Source organism: Triticum aestivum, chromosome 2B (assembly GCF_018294505.1).
Source record: "Triticum aestivum cultivar Chinese Spring chromosome 2B, IWGSC CS RefSeq v2.1, whole genome shotgun sequence".
NCBI classification, from domain to species: domain Eukaryota; kingdom Viridiplantae; phylum Streptophyta; class Magnoliopsida; order Poales; family Poaceae; genus Triticum; species Triticum aestivum.
This window is the reverse complement of record NC_057798.1, coordinates 131909682-131932755: the sequence shown is the minus strand read 5'-3', so window position 1 is coordinate 131932755 and position 23074 is coordinate 131909682.

The following is a 23074-nucleotide window of genomic DNA, read 5'->3' as shown; positions in this document are numbered from 1 at the left end:
TAAGTGGTTTAAGAATCATGTGAGATCTTTAGCCACATGTTTGATGTTTTCTGTGTTATTCACCAATTGTTAAATACCATTGTTTGCTAAATGGTTTATTTGTGCAGATTGGAAAGTTGCATGAGGAGAAGAAGGTCAGTGATGATCTATTTGCTTTGGCATGCTTACCGGATAAGCGAGTGAGAGTGTATTCATCATGCATTGCTGACGGTGTCTGGTACCACACCTTTGACCGCGAGGAAAAAAGGAAGACACAGAATAGTGGAATCGTAACTGAGGGGTCACATGATCGTGAGATCATTGACTTCTATGGTTAGTTGAGAAGCATCGTAGAGTTGCAGTACAACTCTAGTGGAGGCATCCATCACTCGGTTGTCTTATTTCTCTATGACTGGTTTGAGCTTGGTAGCAAGAAGAAGAGAGACTCTTTTGTCAAATATGATGGCGACTTCAAAAGCATCAACACTACAAGGTGATGGTATAAGAGTGATCCCTTTATTCTAACAACACAAGCAACAATGGTGTTTTATCTGGCAGACACTATTTTGCACGGAAAATGGTGAGTTGTGCAAAACTTTGAGCACAGACACTTGTGGAGTGTGACTGAAACTAAAGTGGAAAAGGGCCCCGGTGGTTGTGGACTAACATACCAGGATGATGATTCTACGGAAGTTCCGTTGGAAGCTGATGATGACTCTATGGAAGTTCCAGTGCAAAGCAGATTGCAAAGGGACCGGGAACGTGTGCTCATTGATGCTGCAATAGTTGAAGGCATCAAGAAAAGAAAAAGGTGGTAGAGGATGGACATGAGAGCGAGGATGAGGAAAACAGGACTGATCATACTATGTTGCAATATTGTAGTGATGATGAGGAAAATAGGAGTGGGCATAGAGTTCCTTGTTTTTCTATCGATGATGATGAGTAGCGAAGGTAAATTTTGTCTCCTTGGTGAGCTAATGCTATTTTGTCTCCTTGGTAGTTTTTGTTGATGTGATCCTGATGTAGTTTTTGTACTACAATTGTCTAGGTACCAAAATGCATGAGACTGTGTAGTGATGTAGAGGCAGATGATGGTTGAAGATACAATGTAAAATGATGTAGTTTTGGTGATCATGAAGTTTTGGTGATGGAAGATACAATGCAAAATGAAGATGTTGTTTTGGTGAACTGAAGATGCAAAATGATTCTCTAGTAGTGGTGATGTAGTTTTGGTGAACTCAAGATGGTGTTTTTTTGAACTGGAGATTCTTGTGGTGTAAAATGCTGTTTTTTTGAACTGAGTAGTTTTGGTGATCATGTAGTTTTTGTTGTGATGTAAAAGATTGCGAAATGATCTGATCCTTAGGTTTTTTTGAACTGAAGATGTTGCTTTGATCACCAAAATTCAGTTTTGGGTTTGATCAGAACTGAAGATGTAGTTTTCAGAGCTGTTTTGGTCAGAACTGAAGATGTTGCTTTAACTGAATTTTGCTTCAAATGAACATGGGCGGGCTCCATCAGACAGCCCGTCTGATCCCACAAGCAGCTCCATTTCACTGGGAGCAAAAAAATATGCGTGAGCGGGGACTCTAACCCACGACCGTGCACTCTTTTCACTGTGTTTCTACCAGTGGGCTAGGAAGAGGCTACTGGTCTTCTCCTTTATGCCATCTCTTTTAAAATCATCAAACTAGTCAAGTATCAAACACACACCTCGCTAACTAGTGGGCCACTCGACCCACTCGCTGACAAGTGGGACATTTTGCTACTACCCAAGCTACCAAAAAAATAAGCGCGCGGCCAAAAAATATGCGCGAGCGGGGGCTCGAACCCACGACCTGGCGCTTATTTCACTGTGTTTATACCAATGGGCTAGGAAGAGGCTATTGGTTTTTTAATCTATGCCCACCCTTTTCAATATATAAAACCAGTCACGTAGCAAACATAGAACTTGCTGACAAGTGGACCCACTCTTTTCCCCACTCCTCCTCTCCATTTGACCCGCTCCTCCTCTCCATTATCCACTCGACCCACTCTTCCTCTCCGCCGTCGGCATCCCCTTATCCTCCATCGATAGCGACAGCCTCCCACCGCCACCGACTCCTTCCTCTCTCTCATGAGGTATGAATCCTTCCTCTCTCTCTCCTTCCTCTTAACTTAGTTTTCTGCTACTGGTTAGAGTAGGGTTCTTGCCGCCGCCTAGATTGGATTATATTAGATAGGGATTGGATTAGATTAGGGTTTGATTAGGACTGCATTAGATTAGATTAGGGTTAGAATAGATTAGGGTTTGATTAGTGGGAATTGATTCAGTTAAGGATTATGCTGTCAAGTTCGTGTCTTAGTGCGGCTAAGAATGGTGTTTTCATTCTTTCTTCATTTTGTTTCTTTCTTTCTACCTTTCAGTTAAGGATTAGACACCTTACTGCTGCTATATCTCCACTTAAATACTCATAATGCTACTGTCCAGACTGACACTAATGCTTCTTTCTATTGTAATATTGAAATTGTTGTTTTGCTGTACACTAATATTGAAGTTGTTCACTCTTTTACAGGAGCTCCAGGCCTAATTATCCGTTGGAAGGTCAGCTCCTGGACAGTAACTTTCTGTCATTTGGTGTCCATGGATTGAAATGTTGGCTGTTATATATTGATTGTAGTATATTTGTGCCTTAATACCTTTTCTGTCATTTGTGCAGGTTAATTTGGTGTTTGTGTTGATTTGATGCCAATGTTCAGAAACAATATTTTGATGGATGGGTTTATGTGTTCTGCAAATTGAGGCCATTGCCATTTATAGTAGATTTATAGATATGTTCAGATATGTTTATGCCAATGTTCAGATATGGATGGGTTTAGATTGGGATATTTTCTGTCATTTATGCCAATGTTCAGATATGTTCATTCATAGACATGGAACAATGTCCAGTCCTGTTTATAGCTGTGTCCTGTTTATAGCTTTTGGTCCATTTATAGTAGATATGGTTCTATCTATGTTTTGGTCCATTTATAGTAGATTTTAGTGTTGTTGATGTTGGTGGTCACCTGATGATGTTGCTGTTGCTGTTGTTATTCTTGTTGTGGTTACTTGATGGGTGTTGTTGATGTTGATGGGTGTTGTTGATGTTGATGTTGATGTTCTTCTTCTACTCATTGCCCCTTTGCCAAGATATAGTAGGAGCAAATTGAGACCATTTCAATTTATAGTACTATTCCAAATTGAGGCCCTGGCAAACACATGTAGTAAATATTCCACTTTTTTTAAGTGCTTGTTTCCTATTTATGTCCAGTCCTGTTTCTGGTAACTTGTTGTTTAATTACAATGCCGCTTTTCAGAGAAGTGAGATGGTTGGCTTGGAAGGTTTTGAGTTCTTTGAGATCGTAATTAAGAAATCTTGCAGTAGGCAGGTATATTCAAGACAATATCTCCCCTTCACCCACCTCTTTATCATCACTCTGCTGTCTAGTGCTTGATTGGCACAATTAACCACTGCTTGACCCTTGCTGCAGAGGCTGCCTGACAAGTTTAAGAAGATGCTTGCCGGTCGTGAGCCCAACAAAGTGAAGCTGCGGGAGGCCGGCAGCGGGCGTCACAGGCTATGGGATGTGCTGGTGGTGTTCGACAGCGAAGGTCACATGTACCTAGGGCCCGGCTATGAGAATTTTGCCTGCGCCCATGAGCTGCAGCTCGGGCACTTCCTTGTCTTCCGCTACGACGGCGACACCATGTTTACCGTGAATATGTTCGACAACACCATGTGCCACATGTACTACCAGCACGACGATGATGCCAGTAAGCTCTCTACCTCTCTTCTTCCTATCCTTTTGGCTTCCTCTACCAGCACGATGACAACACAATGTTCACACTTTGTTGCATTTGGACAGGCAATGAGAGCAGTAGCGGGGATGACGAGGATTAGAGTAGGCAAGAAGAGGAGCAGAGCGGGGAGGTGCAGCCTATTCTGGCTGACGATGACCTTGCTATGGTGGTGGCTCACGATGACCCTGCTATGGTGGTGGCTGACGATGACCTCGTGATTGTGGTGCCTGACAGTGACCCTGCTATGGTGGCTGACGACGACCTCGTGATTGTGGTGCCTGACACTGACCTCGCGATTGTGGTGCCTGACGCTGACCTCACGATGGTGGGGGCGCCGGCAATCCCACAGCTGGGCGGCAGGACCATGCCAATTGTTTGTAGAGGAGTACATCCGCGTCGGCATTCGCCACTCTGAGTGCTTCAGGATGATGAAGGAGAATAAGGAGAAGAATGAGTGAAGATGTTAAGAAATCAAGTGGCAATGTTAAGCATGTTAATCTGAACATGTCAATGTTTAGTTTGTCAGGTCTAAGCTTGTTAGTGTAAACCTCTTAAGTATGACAGTGTCAGCCAAGCTTAGTTTGAAATTGATGAGAATTGAAATTGTGTCCATGCTCATGGATGCTCAAGTATGAATATTCAATTTCTTAATTATGAATATTCAGTTTGGTAATTGATGGGAATTCATATTTTGTGCATGATCATGCATGAAAGATGAAATTATGGGTTTTTGTGCATGCTCATGTATGAAACAATATAAGTTTCATTTTGTGATTGTTAAAAACATGTTTTTTCGTTAAGATTGTTCATTAAGAATAAAAAACATTATGAAACAATATAAGTTTCATGCTCAAGTATGACAGTGCAATCTAAGCATGATTTTTCGTAAAGAATCGACAACAGATTTGCATGACTCAAACCCTAGCCATGACCGGCCGCCGTGACGAAATTGGCCGATTTTTGAAATCACTGTAAAAAATTCACAAAAAATCAAAAAAAATGGGAGACCTCCGCGTCACATCATCAAATGTGGCCTACCAACTAGCAAAAATACTAAACTTGCAATACCGATGTTTTCTTGGAAAGGTGTTCTAAAAAACGACCTACCATGAATGGAGATTCATGGCTTTCAAGCCAAACTATCAATGATATGGCCGCATTCGTTGAATAGTTTGTGATAATTTCGGGTGGTAGATGCGACATATGCCAACGGATGGCTTATCATTGTGGGAGCCAATAAGACATCGCCGGTGCCTGGAAACAGGATAAGGCGAAGACATGCACGCTGGCGGATCTTACCCAGGTTCGGGGCTATCCATGGAGATAACACCCTAGTCCTGCTCTGCGGGGTCTCGGCATGATCACTAGATCAACAAGTAGCTACAAGTGGCTCCTTGAGCTGTTTGGCGAGAGGAGGAAGAAGGGGCAAGGCTAGCTAGCTCTCTTCTCCTCTCAAAGTTGTGTCTAAAACTATCAAAGTCCAACCCTTTGCATGGGTGCCCTGGGGGGTTTATATAGGCCTACCCCCCCAGGGGTACAATGCTAATACGGCTGGGCGCGGGCCCAACCGTCAGCGTCTACGTTCGCCGGCTTCTCCGCCGACCGCTGGGGCCCACCGACTGGTGGGTCCCACCGGCTGCCGGCTTCCTGGTAGACAGGTAGGCCCCACCACTTGGGGGTCTTGTCGGGGAGTGGTTACTGTTGCCTCATCTTCGATGACAGGGGCTTTGTCGAGGTAAGCGTGTCTACAGTGCCGCCGCCTTGCGGGCGCTCACTGTAGCCTTACCTCGTCTTGTCCCCTTAATGGTGCACACTCTTCGAGGGAGGAAGCGAGCCGGCTGGGGAAAGCCGGCTATGTCCCTGTCCGACTAGGGGAAACGGGGCCGCCTTCGGGTGTCTCTTTGACAGAAGGGGCCCGCCGCTAGCGGGCCGTACGGACAGCCTACCGTTGGTGATGTCATGGTCAGCATGGCAACAATGCCATGTTGGACGGGTCATGGCTGTCTCGTACGGCATACTGTAGCCATGCGTGTCCTGGGATTCGGGGGCGGCATGTTTCACTGTTGCCACGCCCCGCCCCATCACCATTACGTTGGTGCAGCTTTGAGGGCTCGATCCGGGCCGCCTGTTGGGAGCCGGTTTCTTGGAGTCGGTCATATTGTGGCCGGCTTCTTGGAGTCGGCCATGGTGGACGGCTTTCTGGAGTCGGCCCTTCTACAGCTTTCTTTATGAGGATTCTAGGGTCAGTCCGCCTTTCGGTAGTCGACTTTCTAGAGCCGGCCGGAAGAAGGCGGCCCCGTGTCTTGGATGCTTGGAGGCTTGATCGGCCCGTTATTTTTTGAAGAGCCAGGGGGAGCCGGCTGGTCTACCCATGGTCATTTACTCCGACAGTAGTCCCCGAAGCTGGTTGCGCTTCGTGGCTGAGAAAGGAACTAGAAGCTCAATCAGCTTCCTATCCCAAAGAGCCGGCAGCTAGGAGCCAGCTTCGCTTATGCTTGCCTTCTCGGCGAAGTCTCTTCGAAATCCGAAGGCGGGAACCAGCTGGCGCCCTAGCTAGGCTGCGGGTTGGTTGCCCGCCGCCTGCGCGCCATGTGGCACCCTTCGGCTGGAAGGGCCTGCCAGCCCATGCGCGTGACGGGATGCCGCTGCAGACCGGGGCCCGCCACTACCACACCTCGACCCAAGCGCAGATCCTTTGTGGCCCGATCAGGCCGCTCGCCTTACAGCGGCGGTTTCCGCATGCTGTTAAGGCGTGATAATCGCGGGATGTGGGGGAGTGGGCGCAGTTAATCCCACGCCCCCACGCCTCGCATCCTCGGCTTCGCCGCGCGAGGCTATAAGTAGGGGGAGGAGGGAGAGCGGCAGGTGCTCGCACGCTCGCCCTCGTTCCACCACTCTCTTCTTCCTCTTCCTCTCCGTCACCGCAACGGCTCTTTGTTGCGCCACCGCTCTGCCGTTCTTCTCGGCGCGCTGCAGCCCTACCGCCGCTGAATCGAGCGCACCTCGCTGCCACACGTTCCCCAACGCCTTCCCGTCCTCATGGCTCCAACGTTGAGCAACTGGGACTGCTCCAACATCCATGACAATCACATCGACTTCCTCCGCAAGACGCGGCGGCTGCCGGGCAAGGACTACGTGCTGGTCCGGCTCACGCCGGAGAGGGAGATCTCGCCGACGCCGGAAGAGGGTGAGCGGATAATCTTCCGCTCGCACTGCCTACGCGGCGTCGGCCTTCCCGCGAGCGGCTTCTTCCACGCGTTTCTTGAATTCTACCATCTTCAGCCGCACCACCTCACTCCAAACACGGTGGTGCTGCTGTTGGCGTCCTCCCCACCTGAGAGAGTCCTGGATTAGGGGGTATCCGGCCAGCCGGACTGTGTACAACGTCCGGACTATTGAAGCGTGAAGATACAAGACTCAAGACTTCGGCCCGTGTCCGGATGGGACTTTCCTTGGCGTGGAAGGCAAGCTTGGCGATCCGGATATTATATTTCCTTCCTTGTAACCGACTCCATGTAAACCCTAGCCCTCTCCGGTGTCTATATAAACCGGAGAGGTTGGTCCTTTGAAGGCCGATCACAATTACATTCATACCATCATAGGCTAGCTCCTAGGGTTTAGCCTCTACGATCTCGTGGTAGATCTACTCTTGTACTACCCTATCATCAATATTAATCAAGCAGAAAGTAGGGTTTTACCTCCATCAGAGGGCCCGAACCGGGGAAAACATCTGTGTCCCTTACTTCTTGTTACCATCAGCCTTGACGCATAGATCGGGACCCCCTACCCGAGATCCGCCGGTTTTGACACCGACACCACCCTCGAGCTGTGGGGGGAGTTTTTCTAATCCAATCTCGGCACCGTCGTCACTGGCGTTCCGGCTCCGTGCGGTGCCTTCATCGCCATGCGGAGATCGACAGCCAACAACACGTTCTCGGCCATTGCGCTGATCTAGTTGGTGAAGCTCTGGCAAAAATCCTACTTCTACGTGAAGAACATCGCCCCGCAGGGTGACTACGTCAATCTGCCGGCTTACGTAGCCGGCCCGCGGGCTGGGAGGCAGCCGTCGTGGTCCTATCGGGCCTGGTCGCTGACGCCGGCTGGGGCAGGCGCCGTAGCCCGACTTCGGGTGCTGATCCAGTCAGAGGGCCTGACCGGGCCCGATCTGATTGCCTCCTTCGTGGAGCGCCGGGTGCTCCCTCTCCAAGACCGCCCTCATATGATTTGCCAGATGAGCGTCCGCTTCGATCTATGCCAGCTAAGAACCAAGGAGATGCCTCATGACGAGGTATCTTACATGGTGAACTACATCGCCAACTGCAAGCTCACCGAGGACTGGCGGTATGGCAAGGAGCCGTATTCTCGCGCCGATCCCCCGCCTTTGGTAAGCTTTCCTTCTTTCGTTCTTCTCTTGTGCCCAAGTTCTCCCTGGCCGGCTTTCGACCAGTCGGCTTATTTTCTTTCTTTTACTCAGAGCCCCCTCCTTCATCCGTCGGTCGGTACCGCGGGAGCGAAACGCGAGTTTGCCCCCGACCGTGCGGCAGATGATTTTGATGACCCCGACTTGGGGGCGGCCGCTTTGGACGACAACGCCATGGGGGGAGGCGGCGAGGCAGGCGGCTCCGGGCTCTCCGCCACCTTCGAGGAATGGCCGGACAATGACGAGGCCGAGCCGATTCCGCGCTGCCAGACGGCGTCCGACCATCAGGGCACGGGCTCATCGGCCGGGCCGGCTGCCCGGGGCGGCGCTCGGAAGCTCCAGGCAGCGCCGAGCCTCTTCGGCAGTCGGCCGAAGAAGCCCATGGGTTCCGCGGCGGTGACCAAGTGGGACGAGGCGGCCGCAAAGGCAGCCCGCTGCCGCAAGGTGGTGAAGCAGCCACAGGCGGTTTTGGCGTAAGTATTAATTATCGCACGCCTCTCTTCTTTCTTATCTTCAGTCGGCATCCTCCTGAGCCTTTATTAATTTACTAAACAGGGCTCCGCTCTCTCTCGAGCGGACTACAGCCGCCTCCATAGTCGGAGGGGCGGGAGGATCTTCAAGCTCCCTCCACGTGGACCCCCGCGCCGAGCTTGTCAGGACCCCGACTCAATGTCACATCGATCTAGCCTGTAACACCTCATATCACTTTGCGGCCTCACGCACGGTATTCCCACGGGTGTCGCCTTACCTTTGCCCGGGACCGTTTGCGCCTTTTGGCACACGTATATGATAGTGTCGCTAGCATCCATATGATAAGGAGCCCGGGCTGACATGGCTAGTCGTAAACCCAAAGTGGCACAGACTTACAGGGACAGGCATCCATGACCCAGCATCGAACGTGTCGGTCATCAGCAAGTGAATCCGGGCTGTAGCACTGGGCTAGCAGGACTCCGGTAAACTGGGCTGCAGCGGGCTAACAGGACTCCGGTATTCATTGCGTGACATTTCCTCGAAGGGACAGACACAGGAACGAAGAAGGACACATGCCGGCCAACCTAAGTGTTCCGGAGTAGTAGCAAGCTACCATGGCTCAATGGAAGCACTAGGAGACATTTCCGGGTAAGAGAGGCTACTAAAGATAAACAACTAGATAGTCAGATCCCACACATACCAAGCATTTCAATCATACACACAATATGCTCGATATGTGCAAATACAACAAGGCATCACGACATGACTCTACAACACAAGTTCTTGATTTAAAGGCTCAGAGAGCCATACATAGCATACACACAAGTATGGGTTACACGACCCACATTCAAGTCATACAAGCATACAAGCCAACAGCGGAAGTGTCTTGTCTGAGTACAGACAACTAGTAAAATAAAAGAGGCTTGGGTAAGCCTAGCTATAGTACATGGTCCTTCACAAGCTCAGGGTCACCACCTGGGCCTCAGTCTACTCATCGATGTCAACGTCTACGAAGAACCCGTCAGAAGGGTTTGTAGCATCTTCTGAAAATGTAAATTAAAGCAACATGAGTACAAAGGTACTCAGCAAGACTTACATCAGATCCTACATACATGCACATTATCAAGAAGGGTTGGTGGAGTTATTGCAGCAAGCCAGCTTTGACTCTTGGCTAAGCTATCCTACGAGACTCCAACTTGAAATAGTTTTGCACACACGAGTCCACTACTCACCATTTCAATACACTACCGAGGATCCACCTCCGTCTTCCCACGGAAGAGCCATCCTCGGCACCCACGCTTATCTTGAGGCTTTTAGTAGTTTCCATTTACTTGTCTATGAACTGTATAGGCAACCAAGTAGTCCTTTACCGCGGACGCGGCTATTCGAATAGATTATGTTAACCCTACAGGGGTGTACTTCTTCATACATGTTTCCACCACTTAGCGTCTGCACACGACATATGCTCTGCAGACTTCAAGCGAAAGCCGATGTGGGTGTAGACCACGACCTACCTAAACACTCCAGTCTCTAGTCTAGGTTTATCGGCTATTCGGGTTCCATCCGTGAGGAGATCCGGCTGGGGTTTCGCTCACAGCCCCAAACGATGTGAACAGGGTTCCGATACACCTAACGGGTGCCCGGTATACCCGGCCACGTACCTACCGTATCACAGCCCACCCCTACGATCAGTGCTGTCCACGGCCTCCAGTAAGCTATAAACACCAGAAACTACTTGCAACTCCTGGACAGAGGACTAGGGTGAATAAGAAGTCGAGCGGGGTCATATTCCAGGGCCCAATGTATGGTAGTAGCTGAGCCTTAAATCACACATACAGATCTCAGTGCTTAGGGACGGCTTCAATGAAACAACCCACCATGTACTCCTAGATGGCCTCTCATCGATACCTTTACCAAATCGTGTTCAACACATCACTCTCATACTGACACGATCATTTCACTCTAGCCCATCACCCAGATGAACCAGACCTGACACGACTCTAAGCATAGCAGGCATAGCAAGGTAGGAACAACACACACACATGGCTCAATCAACTCCTACACATGCTAGTGGGTTTCATCTAGTTACTGTGGCAATGACAGGTCATGCAGAGGAAATGGGTTCAACTACCGCAGCACACAGCAGTTTGAAACGCGTTGTCTTAATGCAGTAAAAGAGAGCAGGAGCGAGAACATGGGATTGTATCGATATGATCAAATGGTTGGTTGGTTGCCTGATGGGTCGGTGCACTGGTATTGTTCTTCGTTGGGGTAATCACGATACTCCTTAGGGGCAGGACCTGCCGTAGAGAGCACCAATACACAATCATCACCAAACAATATGCAACAATATAATGCATGCATAAGACATGGAAAAATGAGTGTGTTGGGCTAATGCAACTAAGACCAGATGGGTTTGAATCATTTTGAACCAAAGATTCAAATTTCAAACTCATAAATGGCCCTTTAAAGTGCTTTATCTTGTTCTGCAATAAACAGGAGGTTAGCTTGATTTAACATGCATGAAACCAGTACAGATGGATAGATTGGATTTTTCTGTTCATTTTTCATATATAACACTTTGCATTTGGGGCTACAGATTAATTTCTATGATTTTTTGAAGTTTGGGTTATTTTCTGGAATTTCCTGTGTAATAATAATTCCAGTAAATAACTTACTGCGTCAGCATTGCATCAGGATGACGTCAGTGGTCAACGGAACAGTCCAGGTCAAACCTGACTCGTGGGTCCCGTGTGTCAGTGTAATTAGTTTAACTGATTATTAGTTAATACTAATCCTAATTAGTTAACAGGGCTGGGCCCCACCTGTCATTGACCCAGGGGGTCAAACTGGGCCCACCCATGGTCAAACGAGGGGTCAGCGGGGTCAACTCGCCGGCGTTTAGCCGCCGGCGAGGCCGAACGCGGCGGCGAGAGTGGTTTTGTGCATTCCGGCGACCAAATGAGCGGCGGAGGGCATCTACGTGTAGTTGGGAGCAAGCCGCAGCTCTTGGTGGTGGTGGTTGAGCTCGGGGTGGCCGGAACGTCGCCGGCGATGACCTTGGCGGTCGCCGGAGTTCGGGTGAGGTCGAACCCGAGGCTACGGGACACGGCGAGGCTCGTGGAGTGGTGCTACGGGTTCCTGTGAGTGCGGTGAGTGCGATGGACACGGTGGTGTGGCCGGTGGTTGGCCGGAGACACGTCGGCGACGAGCTCGGTGGCGGTGCATGCGGTGAAGCTTCGTGCGCTTGCTGTGGTGCACGAGAGCGAGAGAGGAAAGGGGGAGGAGGTAGCTGGGCTCACGGAGGTCTCGAAGAAGCAGACGGCGCGGTCGGGGACGAGCTGGTGCGGCGGCGACGGCGAAGGGGATCTCCGGCGATGGCGGATCGGACGAGGTCGGTGCAGTAGCTTCGGGGCACGCGAGTGCTCGGGGCTCGGCTAGCTCGAAGGAGAGGAGGGCGGCGGAGCTCCTGGACATGGTGGCGCGGCGCAGGGACGACGGAGAGCGCGTCTACGGCGAGGGTGTGGCTGCGGTGGCGTCGGCCATGGTGCGGGAGAGCGAAGGAGAGGAGCTGGGGCCGAATGGGTGTGTCCACGGGGTTCGGGGTGCGACGTGGAGCTCGTCCAGGCCAGCAGGCGGCGAGAGGAGGAAGCAGGGCGACGGGCAGCTGCGTGGCGCGCGCTGGTGCCGCCGTCGAGCACCTGCCTGCCTGCCTGGCAAAGGCAAGAAGCTCGCTGGAGCGGCTGCTGGGCTGGGCCGGCAGGTGGGCTTGCCAGGTGGGCGCCAGGTAAGCCTCTGCTCCTTTTTGATTTTTTTCCCTTTTCTATTTTTTTCTGTAAGTTTGTGGATTTTCTAAAAATACCTAGGCAACTCCAAAAATCACCAAACTGCTTATGGCCACTAACTGAAATATAACCAGCTTGGAACATTTTGGTTTGGGAATATTTGAGCATTTGAAATATTTTATATAATTTAAATGCCCAAACTCAAATATCTATGATTTAATTCAAAGACCTTCGGATGACCTAGAAAATTTGGCACCACTTTTGGCAGAGGTTCTGAACCAAGGCAAAAATGATGGACATTTTAGAAGGGCATTTCAGGTTCATTGGAAATATTTTTAGTAAACCCTAGTTGGTTTCAGAGGGGCTGTGGGTTCTGTCATCCCCATTTCAAGTTTCTATTGAATGGAATAAACATGATGCAACACTCTAATGCATGAACTAGCTAGGGTGTGACAGAGCTCCAGGCGGCGACGGAGCAGAACGCGAGGGAGGTGCGGGAGGAGCGGGAGGCGGAGGAGCAGAGGGCGGCTGCCGCCAGGGCGGACCGGGAGATGGCGGCGGAGTCGGCGGAGACGTAGGCCGACGCGGCAGCCAAGGCTCAGGCGGAGGCCGCGGCCGCAGAGAGGGCGGCGGGGGCCCTGCGTAACCAGCCTCCACAACAAATCATCCCCCTCCGCACCGTGGCCCCGGATATCCCGGTGCCCACGCTAGAGGAAGCCGGCCGCGACCAGCCGACGATGGAGAGGGACAGGCGACATAGTCGTCCCAGAGGGCGAGGCGGTGCCGCCACCGTCGGCCGGGACGGGCCAAGGCGGCCAGCCTGAGGCGCCGCCCGTGCAGCTGGTTGGAGGCGAGCCGGCTGTGGGGGCGTATCTCATGGTCCTCTCACCGACTCGTCGGCGTGCAGGGAAGGCGACTTCCGAGCCAGAGCCGCAAAGGGTCGCGGGCTCCAGCTCGTGGTCTCATGACCTGGAGATGGCCAGCGTCAGCTCGCCGGGGTGGACGCCGGGCGGTGGGACAGCGGTGTTGAATGTGGCGGCGCAGGACGTTCCGACCAGGCTTCAGTCCCAGGCCGCCGCGTTGGAGCAGTATACCCAAGAATTCCTCGCAACGCGGTCGGCCATTCGGGTGAGTCTTCTTGCTCTTGGTTTCTTCCATGGGGGCGCGTCAGCGCACCCACTGGGTGTAGTCCCCGAGTTCCGAGTCAGCTGCTGAGCAGGCGGCTTGGAACTTCTTAGCAGACTTTGATTTTGATGATTTGTTCTTGTTTGCACCTTTGTCTTATTCATAGGACTATCACAACCTCCATGCCGCTACCTTCAACTACCAGGCCGGGGAGATGGGCCAGAAGGCCGCCGATCTGACGGAGAGCCGGAGTAAGTGTTTCATTCTTTATCTCATGTGGGGGCGCGTCAGCGCACCCACTGGGTGTAGTCCCCGAGATTCAGGCCGACTGCTAAGCAGTCGGGTCGGATCTTTCTTGACGACTTCTTCCTCATTTTCTTCTTCTTTATGTCTGCAGGGGCCAATGCCGACTTGAGGGAGCAGCTCGGCATAGCTTAGACCGCCCTTCGCGCCAAGGTGACCGAGTGCAGCGCATTGGCCCAGGAGCGTGATCGCCTGGCCAAGAAGTTGGCCGATCAGGAGGAGAGCCACAAGGCGGCCTTGAAGACGGCACAGGACAGGGAGGCCGCCCTCAAGGCCGAGTATGAGATGGAGGCGGCGAGCTGGGCCAAGGTGAGGTAGACGCTAAGTGAGGGTTACGGCCGGGTTGAGGATTTGATCGATGGTAGGCGGCCTTCCTCCTCGTCCCTTTGCTCGCCTCCGTCATCTAATCTGTCTTCTGATTTGTTTTATTTCTTTCTCCTTTGTGTAGAATACTTCGGCTACTCTGTTGCCGCCAACCAAACCATCGAAGCTCACCGAGAGGCCTGACGGCAGGCTAGGGCCGAGATCGCACCGGGTGCCAACCGGACGCTTGAAGAGCAGCTTCTGGCTATTCAAGCGCGCCTCCAGTCGGCTTACCGCATGCTCCGCCGTCTTCAGCGTGCTGGAGCGCAGGTGCTGACCGCCCTCTGGCCCGGCGAGGTGATTCCCCGCACTCCCAGCCGGACTGCCGACTGGCTGGAGGTGGCAGTCGGCCGCTTCGAGGCCTGGAAGGCCTCTGCGGCTCGGTGCGGGGCTCGACGAGCACTAGAGTTCGTTCGGGCTTGGTATCCTGGGCTGAGCTTAGACCAGCTGCGCACCTGGCGGCAGGAGGCTGACGAGGAGCTGGAGGCGGTGTGACCGGCTATCATCCAGCATGCCTCGGCGATCGCCGACTTCACAGACACCACTGCCTTTGCCCCTGAGGTGAACGAAGATGGCGTCGCTCAGCTGGAGGAGTGGTTCGGGCTGAACCCGGCAGAAGGAGAAGACTCGGCAGAGGAGATCGACTCCAGCGATGAGGGCGAAGAGGAGGAGGAGGAGGATGGTGAGGACGGCGTGCCGGACGGTGGAGCGACCGGCCAGCCTCAGCCTGATCGTGCCTCTAGCAACGAGGCGTGTGCGAGAATGCCGCCTGCAGCAGGCGGCGATCAAGCCGAGACTCGCCAACCGGCCACTCCTCTAGCCGACACTGCCATCTCCACCAACCTGCCCAGCACGCCTGTTGCTCCCTTGGCCTGACTTGCCGCCTTTACTTTCCTGCTCGTTACTTCTTGAACAACTTTTTATTAAATTTGCGCAGTTCCACCCACTGGGGGTGTATTCAAACTATGTTGAATGCCGGCCTTTTGAAGGCCTTTTGTGTAAATATAATTATGCATGTGCTTGGCTTCCATTCCTATTTGCTTTTCATCTTTTGGCTGTTTTCCTTTGCCGCCCTCCCTTGGTCGCCGCCTTCCCAGCCGGACAGCTGCTCTGCAGTCTGAGGCTGGGTAAGGACTTGGACGTCTGGGAGGACAAGTAGTCGAGCTTTCTTGGATTATAGCAAAGTAAGAAGGGAAGCCGGCCAGCCGGCTGCTCTGACAGCCGGTTGGCGGGAGGGGGGGGGGAGCCGGCTTGTGTCATATATAAGTTTGTTTAGTCCTTAGCCATTTCATGTGGGCATCCTTTCCTGCCTTTGACTCTTGTTAGTCGGACAGTCGATTCTTCGAGCTCCGACTTTCAACAAGAGAGGGCTTGGGTGCCAGCACACTACTTGTCTGACTGTAGGTATAACTTAAGTATGACCCTAGGCGGCAAGTCCCCGAGCCGACTGATCGAACCCGGTGCCGGACGAGAAAATGAATGTGATAACATAAACATGGGATGATACTCATCATTCATAGATAAAAGAGGGTAGTCCCCGTGTACTCCTCTGGGGGCCCGTTGTCTCATACTTAGTACAAAAGGTAGCGTGATACATACTGCGTTTTAACTGTAAAATCTTCGGAGGAGATTGGCATTCCACGGTCGTTTCGACTCCTTGCCGGAATCATCCCTCTTGCGTGCCTTCGGCTTTTGTGCATCGATCAGGTAGTAGGAGTCGTTGCCTAGAGCTCGGCTGATAACGAATGGGCCTTCCCAAGGGGCCGAGAACTTGTGCTAGCCGGCTGTTCGCTGGATCAGTCGGAGCACAAGGTCGCCCTCTTGGAAGGATCTTGGCTTGAACTTCCAGTTGTGGTAACAGCGTAGACCCTGCTGGTAGATGGCGGACCGGCTGAGGGCTAACAGCCGGCCTTCTTCTAGCAGATCGACACCGTCTTCTCATGCTTCCTTCGCCTCCGCCTCCGTGTACATGGTGACCCAAGGTGAGTCGAACTCAATGTCAGTTGGGATGACAGCCTCGGCACCATATACCAGGAAGAAAGGTGTGAAGCCGGTTGACTTGTTTGGAGTAGTGCGCAAGCTCCAGAGGACAGACGGCAGCTCGTCGAGCCAACAGCCGGCCGAACGTTCCAGTGGCACGACCAATCTGGGCTTGATGTCAGAGAGGATGAGGCTGTTTGCTCGCTCAACTTGGCCGTTTGACCACGGGTGGGCAACGGACGCTAAGTCCAGTCGGATGCCCTGTGTCGCACAGAAACGTGTCAGTGCTCCTTTGGCAAAATTCGTGCCATTGTCGGTGATGATGCTATCTGGTATGCCATAACGGGTTGTGATATCTGCAATGAATGTCACGGCAGTCGGCCCATTCAGCTTCTTGATCGGCTTCGCTTCAATCCACTTGGTAAATTTGTCCACGGCAACAAGCAGATGAGTCATGCCGCTGCCCGCCGTCTTGAATGGGCCTACCATGTCCAATCCCCATATGGCAAAGGGCCAAGTGAGGGGAATGGTTTTGAGTGCAGAAGCCGGCATGTGTTGCTTGGAGCTGAAGACGTGGCACCCTTTGCAGCGTTTGACTAATTCCTTGGCATCATCCAAAGCAGTCGGTGAGAAGAATCCATGGGGAAAGCTTTGGCGATGAGTGATCTTGAGGCTGCATGGTGGCCGCATTCGCCTTGGTGTATGTCCTTGAGGATTGTTATGCCTTTCTCGTGCTCGACGCAGCGCTGGAAAACTCCAGTGACGCTGCGCCTAACAAGCTCTCGGTTCACTATCGTGTATGCTCTGGCTCGGCGTTGGACTTGTCTTGCCGAGATCTCGTCAGTCGGTAGCTCTCTGTTAACTAGGAAATTGAGGATGGGCTGGGCCCATGATGGAGTTGTGACTTCTTCTGTTGTCAAAACGGCTACAACGACCAGGGCGGGTGGACTGGGTGTTGAAGAGTCGGAGTCGGCCACCGCCTGTTGTGTCGATGTAGTCCCCGGACCGGCTGCAGTAGTCCCTGGGCTGGGTTCTGATGTCCCCGGGCCGGGTACGACTATAGCAGTCCCCGAGCCACCTGTCGAAGTCCCTGAGCCGCCTGCTTGGCTTCCCAAGCAGGCTTCGACTGCGTCGGAGTCAGGCGGCACAAAGATGGAATCAGACTCTGGAGACGGCTTCACAGACAGCTTGAGGAGGCGTTGGAGAGAGACGCCGGTTGGTATAGCTTGTCGGGTGGAGCCTATTCGTGCCAGGGCATCTGCTTGCTCGTTGTCGGCCCGTGGCACGTGGAGGAACTCGCATCCTTCAAAATATCCGCTGAGTTGCTGAACAACGAAGCGTTAGCTCGCCATGTTTGCGTCCTGGGCGTCCCAGTCGCCGGATGATTGCTGGACTACCAAGTCTGAGTCACCATAACACAGGATCCGGCGGATGCCGAGTTCTTTGGCTAGTCGGAGCCCGTGTATGAGCGCCTCGTACTTGGCCACATTGTTGGAGGCGGCAAAATGAATTTGCAATGTGTATCTGAGCTTGTCGCCTTTGGGAGAGGTGAGGGCGATGCCGACTCCCAAGCCGGTGCGCATCTTGGATCCATCAAAGTGCATCCGGTAATGAGTGGAGTCTGGCGCAGGCGGCAGGTACTGGTCTCGGCCTAGTCAATGAGGAAGTCGGCCAAATCCTGGGACTTGATGGTGGTGCGGGGTTGGTAGAAGATCGTGTAAGGAGCCAGCGCAATGGCCCATTTCGCCACCCGGCCGGATGCGTCCCGGCTGCCTATGATCTCGGCCAGCAGGGCATTACATACGACCGTGATGGGGTGCTCTTGAAAGTAGGGCTTGTGATTCTTGGCGGCGAAGTACACGCCATAATACATCTTCTGATAGTGTGGGTAGTTCTGCTTTGAGGTGGACAACACTTCACTCAGATAATACACCAGCCTCTGGACTAGCTAAACTCGGACTTCTTCTGGGCGTTGAACCACGATGACGGTGCTGACCACCCGGCTTGTGGCAGCAATGTAAAGGAGCATGGGATCTTTCTCAGTCAGTGCCGCCAAGACAGGCGGCGTGGACAACATCTTCTTTAACTCGTGGAAAGCTTGGTCTGCTTGGTCGTTCCACTCAAAGTGAGTGGATTTCTTCATGAGTCGGTAGAGGGGGAGAGCCTTCTCTCTGAGCCGGTTGATGAGGTGGTTGAGGGACGCCAAGCATCCTGTAAATTTCTGGACGTCACTCAGCTTGGTAGAAATCTCCATTCTCTCTATGGCCTTGATCTTCACCGAGTTGCATTCGATGCCGCGTTCAGAGACCAGGAAGGCTAGGAGCTGGCCGGCTGGCACTCCGAACACACATTTCTCTGGAATGAGCTTGATCTGAAATCGGCGCAGGTTCTCAAATGTCTCTTTGAGGTCTTCCAGCAGGGTGCCGCACTTCTCCGTCTTCACCACAATATCGTCTACATAGACATGGGCATTTCTGCCGAGTTGCTTGAGGAGGCATTTCTGCAAGCAACGCTGAAAAGTGGCACCGACATTTCTCAAGTCGAATGTCATAGTCAGGTAACAGAAAGCTCTGAATGGTGTGATGAAGGTGGTCTTAAGTCGATTAGCCAGATCCAACTTTATCTGATGGTAGCCTGAGTAAGCATCCAAAAAGCTCAACAGCTCGCATCCGGCTGTGGAGTCTATCACTTGATCAATCCTTGGCAGGGCAAAAGGATCCTTGGGGCAAGCCTTGTTGAGGCTGGTGTACTCAATGCACATGCGCCACTGTTTGTTCTTTTTCAACACCAGGACCGGGTTGGCAAGCCACTCAGGGAAGAAAAATTCCATAATGAAGCCGGCTGCCAGGAGCCGGGCTATTTCTTCTCCGACTACTCTTCTCTTCTCTTCGGACAGGCGGCACAAGGGCTGCCTGAGCGGCTTGGCATCTGATTGGACATGTAGCTTGTGCTCGAGAAATCCGTCGGAACACCTGGCATGTCTTTGGGAGACCATGCGAAGATGTCCCGATTCTCACGGAGGAAATCAACGAGCTCACTTTCCTATTTGCTGTCAAGGCCGGTTCCCATGACAGCGTACCTCTCCGGGTGCTCCGGGTCCAGAGGTATCTTCTTTGTTTCTTTGACCAGCTGGAAAGAACACTGAGCCTCACATTCCTTGGGGTCGGGAGACAAGGCTGGCTGCTTGCCGGCCATGGCCACAACTCGGTCCAACATCTTCTTCTCTTCAGCAATCACGAGGGACTCGGCCAGCCGGCTGCTGGCAGCCGCACACTCAGTGGACTTCTTGTAGTCTCCGGATATGGTGATGACGCCCTTGGAACTCGGCATCTTCATCTTGAGGTAGGCGTAGTGGGGCACAGCCATGAACTTGGCCAAAGCAGGTCGGCCAAGCAGTGCGTGGTAAGGGCTCTCCAGATCCACTACCTCAAACCATATTGCTTCTCGGCGGAAATGATCTTTGTCTCCAAAGAGAACATCTATCCTGATCTTGCCGATTGGTGCACAAGACAGGCCGGGTACGATGCCATGGAACACAGTCTGACTCGGCATGAGCTGCTTTGTCTTGATATTCAGCTTCTCCATGGTGTCACGGTACAGTATGTTGATGCTACTTCCGCCGTCTATCAGCACGCGGGAGAATCGGGCGGCTCGCTTGTCTGCCGCGAGGGTGGCATCCAAAACTAATGTATAAGAGCCGGGCGATGACATCACCTCTGGGTGATAGGCCCGGCTCCAACTGATAGGCTTCTCCGACCAGTGCATGAACTCGGGGTTGTTGGAGGCGACCGCATTGACTTCTTGGTGTTGTCGGCGCCGACTTCGTCGGTCATCTGGCTGGTTTGTAAAGACGACGTAGGCGGCATGCTCCTCAGGGAACTCGTCTTGAATAGCTCCGACTGCTGGCCAAGCAGCCGGCTGCCGAGGAGCCAGAGGCGGCTGACCAGCAGGCGGAGGCGGCACCAGCCCTTCACCCTTTGAGATTCGTGTGAGCCAATGGCATTTCCGAGTAGTGTGGTTGGAGGCCTTCATGCCGCTGTGGAACTTGCAAGGAGCATCAAGGGCTTGCTCGTAGGAGAAAGCCGGCTGCCAAGCCGGCCTACCGCCCTTCTGCTTCTTGGGCGCGGGCCGCCCTTCGGGTTGTTCGTCTACGACCGTGGCCACTTGCCGACTGGAAGAAGTCGACACAGGAGCCTTGCGCTTGTTGTCATTTTGGTATGGGCGTCCGTTGGAGTCTCCAGCCGGTGTCTTGGGAGCCGGCGTGAGCACCTTCCCGGAGGTGTCTACTCGGAGCTCGATCTTCATGGAGGAGTCGGCCGTGGCGTACTTGTCCGCGATGACAAGCAGCTCGTCGAGGGTAGTCGGCTCATCGCAGAGGAGTCGATGCTTGAGGAGGGTGCCTTCTCGGCACCCAGCGGTGAAGTATTCTATGGCTTGAACCTCGTGCACCCCCTCGCAGGAGTTGCGGAGCTCAGCCCAACGCGTGAGATAGTCGCGGGTTGACTCGTTGGGCCCTTGTACACACAAGGAGAGCTGTCGGGGCTTGGGAGCCCGTTTGTAGGTGCTGGTGAAGTTGCGGATGAAGGCTTCCGTGATGTCTAGACAGTTGTTGATGTTGTAGGGCTTGAGGCTGTTGAGCCAGGTGCGCGCCGTGCCTTGGAGCATCAGGGGAACATATTTTACGGCAACTTGTCTGTTGCCGTTGGCTATGCGGACTGCGGTCGAGTAGTCGATCAGCCAATCTTCCGGCTTCACCGAGCCATTCTACATGGGCGTATCTCTTGGGAGGGAGAAACCTTTGGGGAAGGGCTCGTCGCGGATGCGGGGGCCGAAGCAAGGCGGGCCGACATCATCTTCTTCTTCTCACGCCAGGGATCGCGCAAGGCGGTCGATCCGATGGCGGGCATCGTTTTCGCCCCTCCTTTGCGGCGACCTAGTCGGCCGCTGAGAGTCCGATGCGTGACAAGCGGCGGGGTGGGATATCTCTCCCCACGAGGCAGAGGAGGAGGCAAGTCGCCTCGTCGCTCCATAGCTCGAGGCGGCCTTCCACGTCGCGCTCCATGGTAACTCGAGTCTGACTGCGACTAGCAGCCGGCTCCTTTTCTTGCCTTGTGCGGGCTCCGCCCGTAGTTGGCGTACATGACGTTGCGCCATGCTCTCGGCGTGGGGGAGGGATTTCAGCACGGACGCCGGCCTCGTGCCACTTTGCGGCCACGTCGATCAGCTGCTGGATTCGCCTGGTCATGTAGGGGAGCTCGTCGGCCACCACTCCATTCAACTCGTCTATGACCGACTGGGCGGTGCGTAGGTTCTCAAGAGGCGTGGCGTAGACTGGGCGTTCTGCTCCCAGCATGTCGGCGATGGCCGCGCCGCGTTTCTAGACGACGCCGGCTCGGCTTGGCCCATCGAGAGGCAGCGTGCCAAAGGCGGCGCGGTCGACTTTGCGCTGGTGATCCTCAGTGACGCGTCTCATGGTGGCTAGCTTCTGGCCCTCCGCAATGAGGGCATGGCGGTGTGCCTCCAGTGCCTCGGTGTCGGCGTCGATCAGGATGGGAGCGGACAGACCGTGCAGCGCCGCTTGCTGGGCGTTGTGGGTGTTCTCGCCAGAGGCGACTCCGTGGCTAATGACCAGCACCTCAGTGACGGTGCTGCCGCCACTGTCGGCTCGAGGGAGAGGATCGTCATAGACCACCACGTTGGTGGGGAAAGCGTCGAGCAATGTGGTGTCGGAGTCGACAAGCATCAGATCGGTAGAGCCAACCGACTCCAAATCCGCAGCGGGCTCGCTGGAGACGTGGAGTTGGTCCAGGAGGCTGATGCGGCGGCTCTCGAGGCATCCGGTGCCCGCATCGGACGCGGGGTCGTTGGAAATGCGAGCCTCGCTGAGAAGATCGGCGAGGCAGCTCGCTGCGCAGGCATCGTCGATGCCTTGCAGCGCGTCGGGGCAAGCGCCATTGGGCGTGCCGGGCTAGTTACGCTCGCGGGGGAGGAAGAGGGTTCCCGTCCAGAACAGGTCTCCGGACGACCGTGCACCTGGCCCCATGGTGGGCGCCAAATGTCGGGTGGTAGATGCGACATATGCCAACGGATGGCTTATCATTGTGGGAGCCAATAGGACATCGCCGGTGCCTGGAAACGGGATAAGGCGAAGACATGCACGCCGGCGGATCTTACCCAGGTTCGGGGCTCTCCGTGGAGATAACACCCCTAGTCCTGTTCTGTGGGGTCTCCGCATGATTACTAGATCAACAAGTAGCTACAAGTGGCTCCTTGAGCTGTTTGGCGAGAGGAAGAAGAAGGGGCAAGGCTAGCTCTCTTCTCCTCTCAAAGTTGTGTATAAAACTATTAAAGTCCAACCCTTTGCATGCGTGCCCTGGGGGTTTATATAGGCCTACCCCACAGGGGTACTATGGTAATCCGGCTGGGCGCAGGCCCAGCCGTGAGTCTCTATGTTCGTCGGCTTCTCCGCCGACCGCTGGGGCCCGCCGACTGGTGGGTCCCGCCGGCTGCCAGCTTCCTGGTAGACAGGTAGGCCCCACCACTTGGGGGTCTTGTCGGGGACTAGTTACTGTTGCCTCACCTTCGATGACGAGGGCTTTGTCGAGGTAAGCGTGGCTACAGTGCTGCCGCTTTGCGGGTGCTCACTGTAGCCTTACCTCGTCTTGTCCCCTTAATGGTGCACACTCTTCGAGGGAGGAAGCGAGACGGCTGGGGAAAGCCGGCTATGTCCCTGGCCGACTAGGGGAAACGGGGCCGCCTTCGGGTGTCTCTCTGACAGAAGGGGCCTGCCGCCAGCGGGCCGTACTAACAGCCTGCCGTGGGTGATGT